The sequence below is a fragment of the Saccopteryx leptura genome, chromosome 9 (genome assembly GCF_036850995.1).
Source record: "Saccopteryx leptura isolate mSacLep1 chromosome 9, mSacLep1_pri_phased_curated, whole genome shotgun sequence".
Taxonomy (NCBI): Eukaryota; Metazoa; Chordata; class Mammalia; order Chiroptera; family Emballonuridae; genus Saccopteryx; species Saccopteryx leptura.
Window position 1 is genome coordinate 38,321,985 of NC_089511.1, and position 21,711 is coordinate 38,343,695.

General features: G+C 45.8%; 1 protein-coding gene across 7 annotated transcripts in view; it reads left to right on the forward strand.

The window, feature by feature from the left end:
- The first annotated feature begins 1,443 nt into the window (after positions 1-1,443).
- ANKRD11 (ankyrin repeat domain containing 11) overlaps positions 1,444-21,711 on the forward strand; it is a 258,434-nt gene continuing 238,166 nt past the window's right edge. For all 7 annotated transcript variants that reach the window (XM_066349656.1, XM_066349657.1, XM_066349661.1 and 4 more), the window contains exon 1: positions 1,444-1,782. The gene's annotated coding sequence lies outside the window, so the exon portion shown is untranslated. The remainder of the gene's footprint in view (positions 1,783-21,711) is intronic.

Here is a 21,711-nt window from a genome sequence, read left to right on the forward strand (position 1 = left end):
GTCAAGGCACATATAACAAGCAAGCAATGAACAACTAAAGTTAAGCAACTATGAATGAATACTTCTCGCTCCACCTCCCCCCCTCTTTATCTGTAAAAATCAATAAATCTTAAAAAATAATTGTTAAAAAAAAAGTTTGGGCCTGACCAGGCGGTGGTACAGTGAATAGAGCGTTAGACTGGGACACAGAGGACCCAGGTTCGAAACCCCAAGGTCCCCAGCTTGAGCTGGACTCACCAGCTTGAGCATGGGGTCCGCTGGCTTGAACAAGGTGTCACTCGCTCAGCTGGAGCCCCCCCCCCCCCCAAAGCAAATGAGAAAGTTATTAATGAACAACGAAAGGTGCCGCAATGAAGAATTGATGCTTCTCACCTCTCTCCCTTTTGTCTGTCCGTCCCTATCTGTCTCTCTGTGTCTCATCAACTTGTTGTTCCACTTATTCATGCCATCAGTGGTTGATTCTTATACGTGCTCTGACCAAGGATTGAACATGCAGCTTCCTCCGCTTGTCAGGAGGATGTTCTAAACCTACCTGGCTGAGGCCTACCAGGTAATTCTTACAATGAGATAAATATGGGTACTTTTGGGTCCTCTTTTCGTGGATGCTCACCAGCTCATGCATGAGCTGGCTGTTATTGTGAGGTGTTCTCCCGCATCCAGGGAAGAGCAGAATCTGGCTGCCCACAGGAGTCTGAAACTCGGTTATAGCATAACCACTCCTTCCAGTTTCCTAGGTGACAACTTGTGTTCTAAGGGTTTCACGTGGTTCTAGTAGTTGAATCTTCCCCATAGCCTTCTGCGATAGGATTTAAGAGGTGAATCAAAATGTCTAGGGCTGCGGCTGGTCAGCGGCATCCAGCGGAGCGTCCTCCTGCGCGTCCCACCCGCCGGCTCCCCTGGTTGCGCCGGCTGAGGCTCCTGCGTAAGCAGCAGGACCATTAATAAAGTAGGGCGGAACTCAGCCGCAAAGAAGGTACCATCGCACAATCCCATCGACCGCTCACAGGGATCGATGAATGATGCACAGAGGTCACGTGGGAGTACATCTCTCAGACTAGAGTCTCTGGTGTGCGTAGTGCGGCACACCAGAATCACATTCCATTTTCTAGCTCTTTAAATACCAGGCCCTAGTTCTCGACAGTTCCCCTCGCTTCCGGCACTTGGGAAGGCCAATAGTCTTATCCGAGAAAGAAAAAACCCACTCTCCTCTTTTGCGACTCTGGCAGCCAATCCAGCTGCTCGCTACCCAAACGTACCGTGCGCCTGAACGCACAACCTTGACCAATCCGTTTCGGGACGTCCTTCTGGTCCCGCCTCAGGCTTGTCACAAAAACTGTCAATCTCGCCGTCGCCCCTTCACCCCGCGCGCACTTCCTCTCTGACGTCGTGACGTTTGCAGCGCTGTGCCCACCGCGGCGGGCCAATGGCGGTGGCGGATACGGCGGGCCAATGGGCGGTGGCGTCTCATGAGGCCGGCGCCCGCCGCAGCCACCGCGGGTCCCGGAGCCAGAGGCCGCCCGACCCGGATAGCGATGGAGCGAGGGCCACAGGCGGGGAGGCGCCGCCGCGGAGCGCGTGGCCCAACGCCCCTTCAGTGAGCGCCCGAACCACTGCGGCGCCGCCGAGCCCGGTCGCGCCTGAGGTGCCGCCTCACCGGTCTCGGAGCTTGTGCCGCCTCCGCCGCCTTCCCGCGCGGGCCGCGGGCCGGGAGCCGGGCCGAGGCTGCATGGCCTCGCCTGCGCGCCGCCGGTGAGCCCGCGGAGCCGCGCCTCCCGGAGTCGGGTGAGAGCCGCTGCAGGGTCAGGGGTCTGGTAGGCACCGGGTCGTGGGATGGTCTTGCGGCCTGCAGGCCTTCCCGGTCCGGCGGAGCAGCGCGACAGACTCCAGGCGGGCCTGGGGGCAAGGGCAGCCGTGAAGTAGTTCCCGGGGGCTCCGGGTGGGCCTGGGGGCCTGGGGCGGCGGTGAGGGGCTGATGGAGGAGCTCTTGGCGGTCCTAAGGGGCCTGGAGCAGCTGTGAGGGGCCTACGGAGGAATTTGGGTGGGCCTGGGGGCCTCGGGCAGCCGTGAGGGGAAGATAGGGGAGCTTCAGGTGGGCCTGGCGGGTTAGGGCGGACTTGAGGGGCTTCAGGTGGGTCTTGTGGGATCGGGAGAAGCTAGGAGGGAGCGACTGGGGCTCCGAGTCGGCCTGGGGCAACCGTGAGGAGCCAACGGGGTGCTCTGGGCGGGCCTGAGGCTTCGTCTAGGGACCGACGGGGGCTTCGGGAGGGCTTGAGGCTGCCCTGAAGGGCTCAGGGTTGGCCTGGGCGGTCCCGTACTGTCGTGAGGGGCTGGGGGTGGGTTCGGGCCAGAAGTGAGCGGCTCGCGAGGTCTTGGCAGGGGTGAATGGCTTACCGGGGGCTCCAGGGCGAGCCTACGGGACCAGGCAGCCGCGAAGGGCCTATAGGGGATTTGGGGTGAGTGTGGGGGCCTGTAGAGGGATCAGGGTGGGCCTGGGGCAGGCACAAGGGGCCGACTGTGGGTCTGGTGGCCGGAGCAGCCTTGAAGGCCTGAGTGTGGGCTCCGGAGAGGCCGTGAGAAGCTGAGGGTGGGCTTGGGGGTCTCAGCAGCCATGAAAGCCTGAGGGTGGGCCTGTGGTTCGGGGCAGCCTTGAGGAGCTGAAGGAAGACGGTGGAGAGGGGATTGGAGGGATTGGGGGGCCTAGGGCAGCCGTGAAGGGCTTAAGGGGTGGGGCTGGGCGCCTGGGACAGCCTTGAGGGGCTTGTGGAGGGCCGTTGGGGCCTGGGAGGCCCGGCCAATGTGAGGGGCTAGGGCGGGCTCCAGGGGCCCAGAGCACCAGGGGAGCGGGGCACCGACCTCTGACCCGCGGGAGGAGCGCCTTCGCCTTAGCGGTGGTGGTAGTTATTCCTAGCGTCCCTATTATTATCGCTGTTTTGAAATGGGAGCTGGCGGGTTTCGGGCTCGGAGCGGGAGGAGGCGGGCGAGCCGGGGCCCTGGAGGGAAAGTGGGGGGGCCGGGGTTGCAGGAGGCACGCGTGGGCTCGCAGAGGGGCACGAATTCGGGGCAGCGGTGTGTAGGGGGTGTTGTTTCGGGGGGAGGATAGGCGGGACTGGGGGGCTGGTAGGAGGGAAGCGGTGGCGGCTGCAACAGCAGCCCTTGGCCTCAAGGAACAATGTGAGACGTTGCCTGAAATGTTAATTTCCGTTCCTCATTTCATCATCCCCTGGCAGGGCGGTCGGGTGTGTATGTTTGTGTGTGTGTGTGTGTAGCAGAGAGAGAGTGTGTAGCACAGTGTGTAGTAGAGTGTGTGTGTGTATGTGTATGTGTGTGGTTGGCCCTGCCTCATGGATTCAGTCCCCTCTCAAAGAGGGATTGTGCTGTTTAAATCTGTATCCCCGCCATCTTGGGGGGAGTCTTAGTTTTTTGAGGTCTGCTCTGTTCCTGGTGCCCTATCATGTATTTCTTCTACTGTTGTGTTTTTGGAAAGCAAGTCTTGTATCCAGCTTCCAATGAGTTTTGGAAGATTAAGCTGGTCTAAGGGGGCCTTGTGCTTTGAATATCATATTTTTTCTTTCATTTAAGATTCAGCATACTTAGGTTTCAGGGTTTCTATAGGTTACTGGATGATTTATATCTGTTTACAAAAAACACTGGTTTGCAAATTTCTCTAGAGAGAAATCAAGTTTTAGGCTTTCCTATATGGTGAATATACTGAAGTGATTTAAGTAACATCCTTAACATTCCGTTTCAAATGAGTAAAAGTGTGCACAGTTGTTGAATTGCAAAACTTAGAATATATTGGTCCTTTTGGTGGGATGATAAGATGAATTCAGCAAAATGATGTAAGATGATATTGCTTGTGGAAAAATGTCATCAAAACTATTTTTGGTTTGTGCAAACCCAGTCAATGGCATAACTTGAATAGTTCTAAATCAGAGACCTTGAGACTGTTTGTTTTGATGCCTTTAGACCTTGATTTTACTAAATGTCGGCTGTCCAGGAAGACCTAAGTTCTGTTTGTGTCTTTTGAAAATGATTGCACAAATACTCTGATATTACTTAAAACTGTAGTTAAAAAAAAGAAAAAGGAAAAACATCTTGCTCAACTTTGATTGTGACCCTGGAATTGGATCTCTATCTTTGGTGTTTCCTCCCCCACCCTCCATTCAGCTGTTGTTCTCTTTCTGTAGTTTCACGCTTAAGAGCAGGATCTCATTTGATAGGCTGGGCCTCTTGAATGGTATGAGATGGGAGGAAACAAAGACCAAGTTGCTATGACATTTTTCTGTGTTCTTTGTGTATGCCTCTTGAGTTAGTTAAAAAGCTACTTAAAGATATTGCTTGATTTGACCCAAATTGGAAACTTTCAAAAGTTCCTTACTTATGAAATTTTTTATTGTGGTAAAATATACATAACAAAATTCACTAGACTTTTTTTAAAGATGTCACGTAGTTTTGAATTTCTCATTTGTAGTTCTGACTTTGTGTCAGCCTTCTTACTTGGATTGCCATTGTCAGATGTTTTTCACAAGACCCTCTGTGGACCAGCCATGTTAATCACACTGCACCAGCAGTTTGCCTTTCATCTCTCTAAACTTGATGGGCTGCTTATGACTAGTGGCTGTCATGTTAGCTATAATTACAGTGTTGATACAGGGACAAGTATAACTTTCTACAAATAGAATTAAGGAATACTGAAAATATTTTCAATAGGCTTTGTATGCCTTGGGATTCTAAGTATGTTCAGCATAGTAAATATATGTTTCATCACATATAAGGAGAGGTTTTAATCTTTTTTTGCATATGGGCAATGAGCCCATCATCAATTAAATAACATAATTAGAGTGTCAGTAAATGTTGGTTTAGAGCAAAATCAGCATTTGTTGCCAAAATAAGTGTTTTGATATGTTCATTACCCTTTACAAGTCCCTTCATCCCTCAAATGTAAGTGTAATAGATGAGCTTCTTTCAATAGCAAGATATTTGCTAGTTAATAGGTGAAAATGATGATGCATCGCTTGTCTGACCACATACTGTCAGTTTATTGTTTCTGTTTAGTCAGTGCTATGTGGGAATTGAGCTTGGCCGACTGATAAACTACAAAAATTGAATGAACTCAAATAACTAAACGTTATTTTCTGAAGTGTTTTTAGTGTTTGTTCTCTTAATTTGAATGTCAAATGGAATTTTTGTGCAATTCAACTTTTTCAGTTTTATCTTAAAGCTATATGAAAAAGGGTGTCACTCCTCAACTCTTGGAACTCTGGCTCTTAGAGACAATCAACATATAAAGCCTTTTTAGATTTAGGAAATGATCCACTTTAACAACTACTGTACTTTGTTAGTTCTAATAAAGATGTTTCTATTCCTAAGTGGCTCTTTGTTGTTGTTGCTTGATGGATCTTATTCATGGAATCTTTTAAGCCAGAGCAAAACTCAACTGTGTATTTAAATATCTTTTTGTTATTCTTCTGTGCTTGATTCCTATCGCTTCCTTTCAATATTTAAAATTTTGTTTTATAAATTTACTTATGGATCAAATGGCACTTAAAATGTATGTATGTATTTATTCATTTATTTATTGTCACAGAGAGAGTCAGAGAGACAGACAGATAGGGACAGATAGGAAGGGAGAGAGATTGGAAGCATCAATTCTTTGTTGTGGCACCTTAGTTGTTCATTGATTGCTTTTTCATATGTGCCTTGGCTGGGGGGCTACAGCAGACTGAATGACCCCTTGCTCAAGCCAGTGACCTTGGGCTCAATCTGGCAAGCCTTGCTCAAGCCAGATGAGCCCGTGCTCAAGCTGATGACCTTGGGACTTTGAACCTGAGTCCTCCGCGTCCCAGTCCGACGCTCTATCCACTGTGCCACCGCCCAGTCAGGCTTAAAATTTATTAATAGTAGATAGAGAAGAATAGAGAGAGAGAGAGACAGAGATAGGAACAGTGATCTGTTTCTGTATATGCCCTGTCTGGGTATTGAACTGGCAACCTCGGCACTTTGGGATCATGTTCTACCCAATTGAGCTACCTGTCCAGGGCCCTTGTGTGCCTTATTCTTGCATGGCTTTGGTACCTGCTGATTCTCTGTTTGGACCAGGGTGCTGTTGAGTATTCATCATTGTCTCCATTGCAAATCTTCCTCTACCCACCCACTTCATCTCCAAGATAACTTCTACTTAACCTTTGGGTCTTAGGTAAATGTTGCTTCCTCTTAGTGAGGTGTGTTTTTTTTATTATTATTATTAATTAATTAATTTATTTTTTTTACAGGGACAAAGAGAGAGTCAGAGAGAGAGATAGATAGGGACAGACAGACAGGAACGGAGAGAGGTGAGAAGCATCAATCATCAGTTTTTTGTTGCGACACCTTAGTTCATTGATTGCTTTCTCATATGTGCCTTGATTGTGGGGCTACAGCAGACCGAGTAACCCCTTGCTCGAGCCAGCGACCTTGGGTCCAAGCTGGTGAGCATTTTTTTTTAAATTTTGCTCAAGCCAGATGAGCCCGCGCTCAAGCTGGCAACCTCGGGGTCTTGAACCTGGGTCCTCGGCATCCCAGTCCAATGCTATCCATTGCGCCACCGCCTGGTCAGGCTTTTTTTTTTGTGTGTGTGTGTGTGTGCATGTGCACGTGAGGTGGATGGGAACGGGAAGGAGAGAGAACCAATGACCTCTTGCTGAAGCCAGCAACCATTGGGCTCAGGCCAGTGACCTTGTGATCATGTTGATGATTCTGCACTCATGCAGGTGACTTTGGGTTTTCGAACCTGGGATCTCAATGTCCCAGGTCAATGCTCTGTCCACTGTGCTACCACCAGTCAGGCTTAGTAAGCCCTTCTTAACCCTTTGAGTAGTACAAACGTTCATGTACGTCCTCGTGCCTCCTGACCATCTGGAGTATGAATGTATAAAAACTTTTCTTTTGCCCTGGCCGGTTGGCTCAGTGGTAGAGCGTCGGCCTGGCGTGCAGGAGTCCCAGGTTCAATTCCCAGCCAGGGCATACAGGAGAGGTGCCCATCTGCTTCTCCACCCCTTCCCCTCTCCTTCCTCTCTGTCTCTCTCTTCCCCTCCTGCAGCCAAGGCTCCATTGGAGCAAAGTTGGCCCGGGTGCTGAGGATGGCTCTGTGGCCTCTGCCTCAGGCGCTAGAATGGCTCTGGTCACAACAGAGCGAAGCCCCAGATGGGCAGAGCATTGCCCCCTGGTGGGCGTGCCGGGTGGATCCTGGTCAGGCCCATGCGGGAGTCTGTCTGAATGCCTCCCCGTTTCCAACTTCAGAAAAATACAAAAAAACAAAAACAAAAAAACCCACACCCCCCCCCCCCCAAAAAAAAAAAACCCTTTTCTTTTAAAAATGTGTAAGATGCCGTGACTGGATAGCTCGCTTGTTGGCTGGAGCATTGTCCTGCAAAGCAGAGGTGGCTGGTTCGGTCCTTGGCCGGGGCAAATACAGAAACAGATTGGTGCTTCTGTCTCCCCCTTACCCCCCTTCCTCTCTCTGGATTCAATTAAAAAAAAAAAAAAAGATTAAAAAAAAAGAAAAAAAATAAGGCAACATTAAAAAAAGGCAAATATATGTTCTTGTTTCCATAAATTGGTTATCAGACAAACATGATTTTAAGTTAATAAAACTAACTGGAACTAATTTTACTTTTTTAAATTTTTCTAATTTTACTTTTTGAAAAAACCACCTCACTCCTGGGGGTCAGCGAGCATGAAAAAAATTTACTACTCAAAGGGTTAAACATTATTCTCAAAGAAGGTGGCCAGCTCATGTCATTATAGCCATATGGATCTTAACACAAGTAATAGAAGGACTGTAAGCTTAATTATGATTGGAATAGTTTCTTTGGTCACCCAGGGCCCAGCCTAGGGCATGACATTAGTTGTAGAGTTGGCTCAAGAAGTATTTGTTGCCTGGCCTATGGTGGTACAGTGGATAAAACATCGATCTAGAATGCTGAGGTTGTGGGTTCAAAATCTTGGGTTTGCTTGGTTAAGGCACATATGACAACCAGTCAATGAACAGCTAAAGTGAAGCAACTGTGAGTTGATACTTCTCGTTCCACGCCCCCCCCCATATTTCTGTATTTTTTTTTTTTGGGAGGGGCCAAAGGATAAAGTTATTTATGCTTAAAAGAAAAACCCCTATGTAATGTAAAACGTCATAAAGTCAGGTTGAACTAGAAGACATTTTTTACTGTTCTTAGAAAGGAGTTACGTGGAAAGTGTTCTCATTTGCCCTCTGTACCTCCATGTCCAAATTGAAAGCAAGCTCTACTGTAGAGTCCATCACATCTTCTGAACAGAAAAATCACTTATGTCACTTTTGTTTCTGCCATAGCAGCATGGAAAAAGTCTCAAGTGCTAGTAAGACTCCACAGAAAAGAATGAATTTGTAATATAGCAGCCTTTCATCCTAGGGAGATGAGTAGAGTTCCATCACTGGATTCAAAATTTCTGTTTCCTTTTACCAACTTTTCACTTAACCCAAGCATGCATTCATAGGCTTACCATCTGCATAATATGGTCCTTCCTTAGAAGAAGAACAACAAAAAAACCATTTTAAAATATCAAATGTCCCAAGACTTCTGAGAAAGAATGGCTTCCTTTTTTAGGAAAAATATTCGTCTTGTCCAAAAATATGGATTTGTTAAAATACATATTTATACAGAGATTGTGATGGATCCTTCACATATGAAATTAACCTTGTGAGGCCCTGGCCGGTTGGCTCAGTGGTAGAGCGTCGGCCTGGTGTGCAGGAGTCCCGGGTTCGATTCCCGGCCAGGGCACACAGGAGAAGCGCCCATCTGCTTCTCCACCCCTCCCCCTCTCCTTCCTCTCTGTCTCTCTCTTCCCCTCCCGCAGCCGAGGCTCCATTGGAGCAAAGTTGGCCTGGGCGCCGAGGATGGCTCCATGGCCTCTGCCTCAAGCGCTAGAATGGCTCTGGTTGCAACAGAGTGACGCCCCAGATGGGCAGAGCATTGCCCCCTGGTGGGCATGCCGGGTGGATCCCGGTTGGGTGCATGCGGGAGTCTGTCTGACTGCCTTCCTGTTTCCAACTTCAGAAAAATACAAAAAGGAAAAAAAAAATTAACCTTACGACATTTTGTTTTTATTCTTATCACATCAAAGGTTTCATTGTGCAATTGGACTTTTGTTCTTATCTAGTTAATCTATGTCACAGGATGAACCAGTATTTATTTTTTTATATATATTAATATATATGTAAATTTCTTTTAGCATCTCTTTCATTTCAAATTACAACACATATTTGAGATTTACTGTTCCAGTCTCAGCTGTGCTTATGATAGTGGCTAAACTAGAAGACATTAAAAAAACCCCAGAAAGAACACCTGATGTCACCCATACTTGCTATTTATATAGTCTTGTTGGGAACACAAAGTAAAGAATTCACAAATACCACCACCTAAGCACCTGTTTTGAATTAAACATCACCCTTCAGCTTGCAAAATAATTTCTTTACAATTAAGCAAATAGCAGAAGAAATGTGTCACTTGTTTCTTTATGGAGAAGTTGGCTGTATGACTTCTTCCTAGGAGTATCTCTGTGTTGAATTTGAGAGGTGGAAAAAAAAAAGGCAGTCTTTTTCAATCTAAATCATGGAGGTAACAGGCAAAGAAGAGATCCACAGTTCAAGATTAGGGAAAATGGTTGGTAGAAGAAGCAGAACTACCTCACTCCAGGAGACGACAAAGAAATACCAAATCCTGAGTTCAGAAATTTTTCTTTTTGAGATGAATATTAAAGCAGTGGTCCCCAACGGACCAGTTTAATGTCAGAAAATATTTTCACGGACTGGCCTTTAGGGTGGGACAGATAATGTATCACGTGACTGAGAAAAGCGTCAAGAGTGAGTCTTAGACGGATGTAACAGAGGGAATCTGGTCATTTTTAAAAAATAAAACATTGTTCAGATTTAAATATAAATAAAACGGAAATAATGTAAGTTATTTATTCTTTCTCTGCAGACCAGTACCAAATGATCCACGGACCGGTACCGGTCTGCAGCCTGGGGGTTAGGGACCACTGTATTAAAGCACCCAAAAGTCAAGGATATTTTCTTTTTCACATGAGCCAGCAGAAATGCTTGGACCTCCTTTGCTTAATAAGTAAAATCTTAAAAAAAAATTGTTGTTGGCCCTGGCCAGTTGGCTCAGTGGTAGAGCGTCAGCCTGGCGTGTGGGGGACCCGGGTTTGATTCCCGGCCAGGGCACATAGGAGAAGCGCCCATTTGCTTCTCCACCCCCCCTTCCTTCCTCTCTGTCTCTCTCTCTCCCCCTCCCGCAGCCAAGGCTCCACTGGAGCAAAGATGGCCCGGGCGCTGGGGATGGCTCCTTGGCCGCTGCCCCAGGCGCTGGAGTGGCTCTGGTCGCAGCAGAGCCATGCCCCGGGGGGGGGGGGGGGGCAGAGCATCGCCCCCTGGTGGGCAGAGCATGCCCCCTGGTGGGCGTGCCGGGTGGATCCCGGTCGGGCGCATGCGGGAGTCTGTCTGACTGTCTCCCCGTTTCCAGCTTCAGAAAAATACAGAGAAAAAAAAAATTAAAAAAAAAATTGTTGAATTGTTTAAAGCCTATGTACAAAAGTATTTGAGTATTTTTTTTTCTTTTTTTTTTTTTTGGTATTTTTCTGAAGTTGGAAACGGGGAGAGACAGTCAGACAGACTCCCGCATGCGCCCGACCGGGATCCACCCGGCACGCCCACCAGGGGGCATGCTCTGCCCATCTGGGCGTCGCTCTATTGCAACCAAAGCCATTCTAGCACCTGAGGCAGAGGCCATGGAGCCATCCTCAGCGCCCGGGGCCAACTTTGCTCCAGTGGAGCCTTGGCTGCGGGAGGGGAAGAGAAAGAGAGAAAGGAGAGAGGAAGGGGTGGAGAAGCAGATGGGCGCTTCTCCTGTGTGTCCTGGCCGGGAATCGAACCCGGGACTCCCACACGCCAGGCCGACGCTCTGCCACTGAGCTAACCGGCCAGGGCCTTATTTTTTTTTTTTTTTTTTTTTTTGATTGAGAGTCACAGAGAGGGACAGATCGGGACAGACAGACTGGAAGGGAGAGAGATGAGAAGCATCAGTTCTTCGTTACAGCTCCTTAGTTGTTCATTAATTGCTTTCTCATATGTGCCTTGATGGGCTGTGGGGGGGGTGGGCACTATAGCAGAGCAAGTGACCCCTTTCTCAAGCCAGCAACCCCTCACTCAAGTTGGTGAGCCCGTGCTCAAGCCAACGACCTTGGGATTTCGAACCTGGGTCCTCCGTGTCCTGGTCCGATGCTCTATTCAATGTGCCACTGCCTGGAGAGGCTATTTGAGTAATTTTTAAAATAACCTTTTATTTTATTTTTTTGACAGAGAGAGAGAGTCAGAGGGGGACAGACAGACAGGAGTGGAGAGAGATGAGAAGCATCAGTTCTTTTTTTTTCTTGACAGAGACAGAGAGTCAGAGAGAGGGACAGACAGACAGGAAGGGAGAGAGATGAGAAGCATTAGTTCTTCGTTGCAGCTCCTTAGTTGTTCAGTGATGGCTTTTTTAATGTGCCTTGACCCGGGGGCTACAGCAGAGCGAGTAACCCCTTGCGCAAGCCAGTGACCTTAAGATCAAGCCAGCGAGATTGGGCTTCAAGCCAGCTACCTTTGGGCTCAAGCCAGTGACTGTGGGGTCATGTCTAAGATCCCATACTCAAGCTGGTTGGTGATCCTGTGCTCAAGCTGGAATAGTCCTGGCTGAAGCTGGCGACCCTGGGGTTTTGAACCTGGGTCATCCGCGTTCCCAGTCCCCAACGCTCTATCCACTACGTCACATCCTGGTCAGGCGAGAAGCATCAGTTTTTTGTTGCAGCACCTTAGTTGTTCATCGATTGCTTTCCCATATGTGCCTTGTTGGGCCTGGAGGGGCTACAGCAACATGAGTGACCCCTTGCTCAAGCCAGCAACCGTGGGGTCGTGTCCATGATTCCATGCTCAAGCCGGCAAGCTGGTGCTCAAGCCAGGGACCTTTGATTTTGAATTTGGGTCCTCCGTGTCCCAGTCTGATGCTCTCTGTACTACTGCCTGGTCAAGCTTACAAATTGACTTTTAGAGAGAGCAAGGGGTAGAGAGAAACATAGATTTGTTCTACTTTTGTTGCTCCACTTATTTATGCATTCATTGGTTGATTCTTGTATGTGCCCTGATGGGAGATTGAACCTGCAACCTTGGCGTACTGGGATGATGCTCCAACCATCTGAGCCACCTGGCCAGGTCTTGAATAATTTTGAAAATTGAAACTTAGAATCATGAACTTTCATTTATTTGATTGACAAAGAATTATGCTATGTGCATATAAGCTATTTTCCTATTTGTTTTTATTTTGTTTGCCTTTACAGTTTAGATCAAGGTGTGGCACATGGCTTTTAAAATTGGCATAGAGCCTGACCAGGCGGTGGCGCAGTGGATAGAGCATCGGACTGGGATGCTTAGGACCCAGGTTCAAGACCCCGAGGTCGCCAGCTTGAGCGCGGGCTCATCTGGTTTGAGCAAAAAGCTCACCAGATTGGACCCAAGGTCCCTGGCTCAAGCGAGGAGTTACTCAGTCTGCTGAAGGCCCATAGTCAAGGCGCATATGAGGAAGCAATCAATGAGCAACTAAGGTGTCGCAATGCGCAACGAAAAACTAATGATTGATGCTTCTCATCTCTCCGTCCCTGTCTATCTCTCTCTCTGACTCTCTCTGTCTCTGTAAAAAAAAAAAATAAATAAATAAAAATAAAATTGGCATAGAACAAGAGATAAAGGAAAATTATAAAGGGAGATTGTCTTTTTGGGAAGAAAAAAAATGCTGTCTGTGAAAGTAGTTTTAGTAGGACGGCTGCTTTTGGGGCTGTAGTCCAGGGCTCACTGAGTATAATTTGTTGCTATTCTTGCTCATGGTTCTTAGGTAGTTCATTTAGAATTTTGAGCACTTGACTCCATGTAACATAATCGATGGTGGCTTCCTTGTATAGTCCTTTGAAAGTTTTAGCACTTTATTTACTTACTTTTTAACTTCATACGTGTATAAAAACATCCCTGATTGTTGAGGCCAAAGCCTCGATTTAAATTTAAACTCCCCAGAATGGAGATAGCCCCTTAACATTTTCCCCTTCTCCAGTTTTATCATTTTAATAAAGAAAAAGATAGCCTGACCTGTGGTGGCGCAGTGGATAAAGCGTCGACCTGGAAATGCTGAGGTCGCCGGTTCGAAACCCTGGGATTGCCTGGTCAAGGCACATATGGGAGTTGATGCTTCCAGCTCCTCCCTCCTTCTCTCTCTCTCTCTCTCTCCCCCCCCTCCCTCTCTCTCTCCTCTCTAAAATGAATAAATAAAATTAAAAAAAAAATTAAAAAGAAAAAGATAGCCTGACCCGTGGTGGCCCGACGGATAGAGCACCACCTGGAACACTGAGGTTGCCTGTTTGAAACCCTCGACTTACCTGGTCAAAGCACATATAGGAGTTGATGCTTCCTACTCCTCCCCCTCTTTTCTCTCTCTCTCTCACTGTCTGAAATGAATCAAGTCTAAAAAAAATCTCTTTGGGGGAAATACATTAAAATGGAGTTGTTATTTTCTTCCTATTTATGTATTATAAGTAATAATAATAATAATAAACTTGTTACATAACTGATGAATATAGCTGCTTTTGAAAAGACTAAGGGTATAATTTAGGTGATAAAGACAGATCTTGGGAAAAAAAAGACAGATCTTGGTTTGGGTACATATAGTGAGTTGGATTTGTGTGATTTTAATATTTTAAGTAGTAAGAGACAAGGAATTGGTTGTGGTTGGAAACACTTAAGACACTGTTTAGAACTTACTGGTTCTGTGAATACAGTTATTTGTTGCTAGGCCAAGGCTTCTTTGATGCCATGTGTATACCCCCTCCTCCCACCTGCCACCATCAAAGTTGAGGTGGCTGTTCTGTCATACTGCCTGGCTGAGGGCAAGACCTGAGTTTCCAGTTCTGCCCTTGGCGTCTGTGCAGTGAATTATTTATTATACTGAGAATCTGTAGGCACTCTTTTTCACTTGTAAAGAAACCAATGTGCACCTGTTCACTGTATAAAAATGTTGGCCTTTTTTCAACATAAAACATTTTTGACCACTTACATCAACATTTTCTGTTAAGATTAAATAGAATTCATAAAATTTACCTCTACCCCAATGACTTGTTTAAATAATTTGAGCTTTAAGAATGGCTGGAATTGCAATTTAACTTGTAAGTGCTTAATAACTTTCAGGTTATTTTTCATTAGCTCATTAGTAATAGTGTCCCTTCCTCCCTTCCTCTCAGTGGTAGTTTTCACACCAAGAATCTTAATGTCCTGGAATACTGAATATTTCTAAATAATAAAATTGCATAGGGTGCTTGGTTCATAAAGTTTTGGCTCAAGTTATGATTAGTTTTTCCCCCATAGCTTTCATATACAACAAATTAAACAAAAAAGACTTTCATTTAATTCTGGGTGATAATGTAAACTTAAGATCATTTTGGTTATAGTGTTGTGAACTTATATAAAGTAGAGAGGGTAAGAGAAGCTGTGAGGAACCTTATTATTCTTAAATTAAGCCTTGCTAGAATGTACCATGTTTCTGAATGTGGTTTTACATCCTGTAATACAGGAAGTAGAAAAAAAAACCCTCCAAAGATACAGTTAAAAAATTTTTTTAAAAAAATTTATTGATTTTAGAGATGTGGGGAGGGGAGAAAAACATTGATTTGTTGTTCCACTTAGCTATGTATTCATTGATTGATTCTTGTCTGTGCCCTACCCGGGATTAAACTTGCAATTTTGGCTTACTGGGACAATGCTCTAAACAACTGAGCTACCTGGCCAGCGCCCGAAGGAACACTCTTGAAGGAATTAATTAAAAAAAAAATTACTACTGCCTGATTGATGGTGGTGCAGTGGATAGAACATTGGCCTGGAACGCTGAGGGTCCCAGTTCGAAACCCCAAGGTAGCTGGCTTGAGCACAAGTCATTAATGTCCCAAGGTCACTGGCCTGAGCCCAATAGTTTTTGGCCAGAAGCCCAAGGTCACTGGCTTGAATAAGGGGTCACTGGCTCAGGTTGAGGTCCCTGCTTGCCCACCCCACCCATCAAGGCACTTATGAGAAGCAATCAATAAACAACTCAAGTGAAGCAACTACGAGTTGATGCTTCTCATGTTTGTCCTCCCTCCTTCCCACCCCAGTCTCTCTCTTTTAAAAAAAAATTACTTAAATGCCTGGCTAATTAAAGAATGTACAGAAGACTTAAAAAAACAACAAAACAAAAAAACTTGCCTTTTTGGATGATTACAAAGAAGAAAATGCAGCAAAGCAGCTGTCCTTTAGGTGTCTGAAACTGAAGAGGAACTTGTTGCAGTGTTAGGTTAGTATTCCACAATCCCTTGGGTAATTCTGGTTTCAAGGAAGTTTTAGACTTTGTGAATTTTTTCTTTGCCAGAGGTGTATCATTTACTCCAGATGTATTTGTAGATTACCCACATACATCTTTTCATTACTTGGAGAATAGTCTATCTGAAATTAAAATTTAGTTTAGTGCTTCCTATATTAAATATGCAACCCTGGCTGGGTTTCCTAATGGATAAAGCATCCACCCAGTACACCCAAGGTTCAGGTGCAACTCCTAGTCAGGGCACTTCAGAGAAGCAATCAATGAGTACACAACTAAACAGAACAACTAATGGAATAACTATTGATAGTCCCTCTTTCTCTCTGTCTCCCCCTCCCTTTGTCTCCCTCCCTCCCTCCTTCCCTCCCTCTCTCTGTCATAGTTTAAGTAATTTTCAGCAGATGTAATCTTAATGAGATTTACATGCAAACTTTGTTTTTCTTTGGTGAAGAGATTAGATCTGATTCTGTTAAACTTGGGTTCTTACCAGATGACTGACTTTTAAAATTTTTAAAAATTGATTTTATAGAGAGAGGAAGCGAGAGAGAGAGATAGAGAGAGAGAGATAGTGCCCTGATGGGGGACCAAACTGGCAACTTTGAAGCAATAACTTAATTTTTTTTTTTCTTCATTTTTCCGAAGCTAGAAACGGGGGAGGCAGACAGACTCCCGCATGCGCCCAACCGAGATCCACCTGGCATGCCCACCAAGGGGTGATGCTTCGCCCCTCTGGGGTGTCGCTCTGTTGCATCCAGAGCCATTCTAGCGCCTGAGGCAGAGGCCACAGAGCCATCCCCAGCACCCGGGCCATCCCTGCTCCAATGGAGCCTCGGCTGCAGGAGGGGAAGAGAGAGACAGAGAGGAAGGAGAGGGAGAGGGGTGGAGAAGCAGATGGGCGCTTCTCCTGTGTGCCCTGGCCGGGAATCGAACCTGGGACTCCTACACGCCAGGCCAACGCTCTACCACTGAGCCAACTGGCCAGGGCCAATAACTTAATTTTTTAAAAAGGATATTTAAATCAAGACCAATGGCACAATGAAGTGTTGGAAAGTTGGGGAGAAAAATCTCTGTTCTAAAATTTAACTGTAGTCTCTCCTTTTCCTTGATAGTTTTTTTCTAACCTCCCAAATAGGTTCTTACCAGGGGATGAGGATGCATGTAGATGGGAAGATGTGTTAGTGGAGGTGACATATAGGAGGTTGTGAGGGTGGAAGGAAAACATAAACTCAGATTTTGGAGAAAGAGTGGGTTTTGTGTGTGTGTGTGTGTGTGTGTGTGTGTGTGTGTGTATGTTTTCTGTTGCTGCTGTCACAAGTTGTTATAAATTAGTGCCTTAAAACAATACAAATTTATTATTTTACAGTTCTGTAGATAAGAAGCCTGACATGGCCCTGACTGGTTAGTTCAGTCAGAGTGTCCTCCTGAAACACCAAGGTTTCAGGTTTGGTCAGATTCCTGATCAGGACACATATGGAAAGCAATGACTAGTGAATGCATAACTAAGTGGAACAACAAATGAATGCTCTCTCTCTTCATTTCTCTCCTTTCCCCTTTCTGTCTCTCTAAAATCAATCAAAAAACAAAAACCTGACATGGATTTCACTGAGCTAAAATCAAGGTGTCAGCAGGGCTGGTTCCTTCTGAAGGCTCTACAGGAGACTCCATTTTCTGGCCTCTTTCATTTATTTTAGGAGGCTGTTCACATTCTCTCTTTTTTTTTTTTAAAGAGAGAGTCAGATAGAAAGGGAGAGGATGAAAAGCATCACCTCATAGTTGCGGCACCTTAGTTGTTCATTGATTGCTTTCTCATATGTGCCTTGACGGGGTGGGGAGCTCCAACTGAGCCAGTGACCTCTTGCTCAAGCCAAAGACCTTTGGGCTCAAGCCAGCAACCATGGGGTCATGTGTATGATCTCACGCTCAAGCCAGTGACCATGCGCTAAAGCTGGTGAGCTCGTGCTCAAGCCGGTGACCTTGGGGTTTCAAACCTGGGTCCTCAGCATCCCAGGCCAATGATCTATCCAATGTGCTACCACATGGTCAGGCCTTTTCTCGATCCTTAAAACCAGCAATACTGCATTTTTTTTTTTTTTTTTTACAGGGACAGAGAGAGAGTCAGATAGAGGGATAGATAGGGACAGACAGACAGGAACGGAGAGAGATGAGAAGCATCAATCATCAGTTTTTTGTTGCGACACCCTAGTTGTTCATTGATTGCTTTCTCATATGTGCCAGACCGCGGGCCTTCAGCAGACTGAGTAACCCCCCCGCTCGAGCCAGTGACCTTGGGTCCAAGCTGGTGAGCTTTGCTCAAACCAGATGAGCCCATGCTCAAGCTGGTGACCTCAGGGTCTCGAACCTGGGTCCTTCCGCATCCCAGTCCGACGCTCTATCCATTGCGCCACCACCTGGTCAGGCAATACTGCATTTTTTGACTTTCCTAAGTCATATCTCAACCCATTTTCTCCTAAGGAACCTTGTGATTACATTGGGCTCACCTGGATAATCCAGGCTATTCTTCCTGTCTACTGATTAGTGACCTTAATTCCACCTGCAACCTAAATTCTCCTTTGCTGTGTAATCTAAAATATCCACAGGTTCCAGGGATTAGGATGTGGCCCTCTCTGGGGATGTTATTCTGGCTACACTAGAATTCCGCGGATGCTATCATAGCAGAGGAGGTTGGCTCTGATCATTGTGCAGCTGGCTCTGGTGCTTTGCTTTGGTTCCTCAGAATGGTATTGATTGTTGGAAAGACTCACTGCCATTGTTCAGGCAGTGTTGTCTGGCATTGATGGGGGATCAGTGAGTGAAATGAAAAATTAGTGTCCTGGACAGTTTTGTTTAAATAAACTTTTATTTTGGAATAATTATAGATACACAGAAAAGTTGCAAAAGTAGTGCTGAGAGTTCCTTTATATTGTTTTTTTAATTTTGTTTTAAAGCTTTTATTTTTTAAAAAATTTTTACTCATTTTAGAGAGGTGAGAGAGAGTGAGAGAGAGAGAGAGAGAGAGAGAGAGAGAAAAAAGGGAGAGAGGAGCAGGAAGCATGAACTCCTATATATTCCTTGACCAGACAAGTCCAGAGTTTTGAACTGGTGACCTCAAGAGTTCCAGGCTGATACTTTATCCACTGCGCCACCACAGGTCAGGCCCAGTTTTGCGTCTTTTTTGCGGCTAGCATGAGTTACATGTTTTATGTAGGGGGCTTCTAAGACCAAGACAAACTTAGCTTTTCTTCTTACTTATACAGGTTTATTCACATGTTTATTAGTTTCTCACTGTGTGCAAGGCTGTGTTTTAGAAACATGATTGAGATTTAGTCCTGTCCTGAGACTGGGGAGAAAGAAATGTACTCAAGAATACTATGAAAAGAGCCAGGAGTTCAGGGGAAAGAAAGCATTTCTCATCTGCAATCTGGGAGATGTAATCCAGGAATAGCTGTTTAAGAATTAGTTTGGCCTAACCTCTGGTGGCGCAGTGGATCAAGCGTCGACCTGGAATACTGAGGTCGCCGGTTCAAAACCCTGGGCTTGCCCGGTCAAGGCACATATGGGCGTTGATGCTTCCTGTTCCTCTCCCTCTTCTTCTCTCTCTCTCTCTCTCTTTCTTTCTCTGTCTCCTCTAAAAAATGAATAAATAAAAATAATTAAAAAAAATTCCTTAAGAAAAAAGAATTAGCCTGATGAATGGTGGCACAGTGGGTAGAGCATTGACCTGGGATGCTGAAGTTCCAGGTTTGAAACTCCAAGGTCGCTGGCTTGAGTGTGGGGTTGCTGACTTGAGCATTGGATCATTGACATGATCCTTTGGGTGCTGGCTTGAGCCCAAAGGTCGCTGGCTTGAAACCAAGGTTGCTGGCTTGAAGCCAAGGTCGCTGGCTTGAGCAAGGGGTCACTGACTCATTTGGAGCCTACTGGTCAGGGCATATATGAGAAGCAATCAGTGAACAACTGAAGTACCATAACTGCAAGTTGATGCTTCTCATTTCTTCTTTCCCTCTCTCTTTCACTCTCACTTAAAAAACAACTACAAACCAGATAAAAGAAAATGGAGAATCAGGGCTGCTCTGGCCCAGTAACTCAGTTGGTTGGAATAGCGTCCCAGTGTGCCAATAAAGGCATGAATGGGTGGTGCAACAAATCCTTGTTTCTTTTTTTTTCTTCCTCCCTTCACTCCTTTTTCTTAAAAAAAAAAAAAAAAAAAAAAAAGCAGTGCTGGTTAAGATTTGGTGATGTCAGTGTGTAGCGAGCAGGATGAGGAGGCCATTGTAGATTGTGGTAAGGCTTTGGAAAAAGGCTGGGAGGTGAGAATATTGGCTAGACCTGTTTGAACATGGAGCCTTTGAAAGAAAATGGTAGCAGATAAAACTAGGAAATTGGACTAGAGTCAAAGTGTATGGGGCTTGGAATGATGATGCCTGTACTTGGCCTGCTGAGGATATGTAACATTGCCTGAGGCCTCGAAGACATGCTGTGTCAGTCTGACAGTGGTGGAGGCCAGATGAAAGTCACAGTGATTGGTGAGTGGAAGGCTTTGCTGAACTCCTGTGCCTAAACTTGGGATGTCAAGAAAGGGGAGACTTGCCTGACCAGGCGGTGGCGCAGTGGATAGAGCATCAGACTGTGAGGCTGAGAACCCAGGTTCGAGACCCCGAGGTCACCAGCTTGAGCGTGGGCTCATCTGGTTTGAGCAAAAAGCTCACCAGCTTGGACCCATGGTTGCTGGCTCCAGCAAGGGGTTACTCGGTCTGCTGAAGGCCCACGGTCAAGGCACATATCAGAAAGCAATCAATGAACTACTAAGGTGTCGCAGTGCGCAACGAAAAACTAATGATCGCCTGACCTGTGGTGGCGCAGTGGATAAAGCGTCAACCTGGAAACACTGAGGTTGCCGGTTCAAAACCCTGGGCTTGCCTGGTCAAGGCACATATGGGAGTTGATGCTTCCTGCTGCTCCCTCCCTCCCTCCCTCCCTCCTCTCTATAATTAATAAATAAATAAATAAATAAATAAAACAAAAAACCCGAAAAACTAATGATTGATGCTTTTCATCTCTTTGTTTCTGTCTGTCCCTCTCTCTCTCTCTCTCTCTCTCTCTCTCTCTCTCTCTCTCTTTCTCTCTGACTCTTGTCTCTGGGGGGAATAAAAAGGGGGGAGACTTCTCAGAATTTGGTGGAGAGAGAATCATCTGAGGTTGGCCGCTGCTGATGAAAAGAGGTGAATATAAAAGGTCATTGTTTTGTTTTCTAGTTGGTACTTTTATCCCCACCATTCTCTGTTTTTTGGATAAATATCAGATTTAAAATATGTCTCAGTAGAAACATTGTTATAGAAGGTAGAAATATCATTTTCTACGGAAAAATGTAAAAGAATCAGTTAGAAATGGATGAAAGGGTTTAAAATTTGTTGTGGGAATAATATTTGAAATCAGATGAATGGCAAAAATGCCTATTCTAGAAAAGTGACTGAGGAGTAAAGTACATATAATGGAACCCAGGTGGAGGTCTCTCAGTGAAGGAGGGATGTCTCAAGCAAGAGGAAGAACATGATCTGTCATTGTGAAAAGAGCATTGTGGGCTGACACATTCCTAAGAGGATCTAGAGAATCTTGAAACAGGAAGGGGAACCTTAAGGTGGCCTGCATGGGCATGCTATTAAAGGCTTAATGTGTTTGCTAGCTAACAAGTATTTATATCAGAATGCTTGGAACTGAGAGGTTAAATTTATTCAGAGTGTAGAGAATCAGCAGTTTTATAAAAGGGCAGGGCAAAGGAGATGGGGAGGAGAAGGCTGGAAGGGGAGACTAGGGCATTGTGCTAACTTTTCTTGTGGCTACTGCATGCCACACTCCATCTTTGCACTGTGAGAAGCCTGAATGCCTCTGGCTGTGATGCTTGCATTCTGGAGGGACAAATCGGCAGCTCCAAGAGGAAATGCTGTCTAGGGAAGTCTGACCGGCAGTGGCCAAGAGCCCGGGAATGGTGACAGTTTCAGCTCAGCAGACATTTAGTTTGAAATGTCTAAGATAGTCTGGTCCTTGCCCTCAAGCAGTTTTAGACAGTAGAAACTGCAGGCCAAGAATTAGTAGTTTTGGCTCCATATAGGAGGGGGTAGAGATTTTGGGATCTGGAGAAGTAGCCTGCTGGTAGAGGCTACATGGGAGGAAGAAAAAGAATCTTATTATTTGCTGAAATTCATTGTTAGGCTTATCTTGGACTGTGTTTGTTTTGTGTCTTACATAGTTCTGTGCACACATGAAGAGATACCTAATCAAT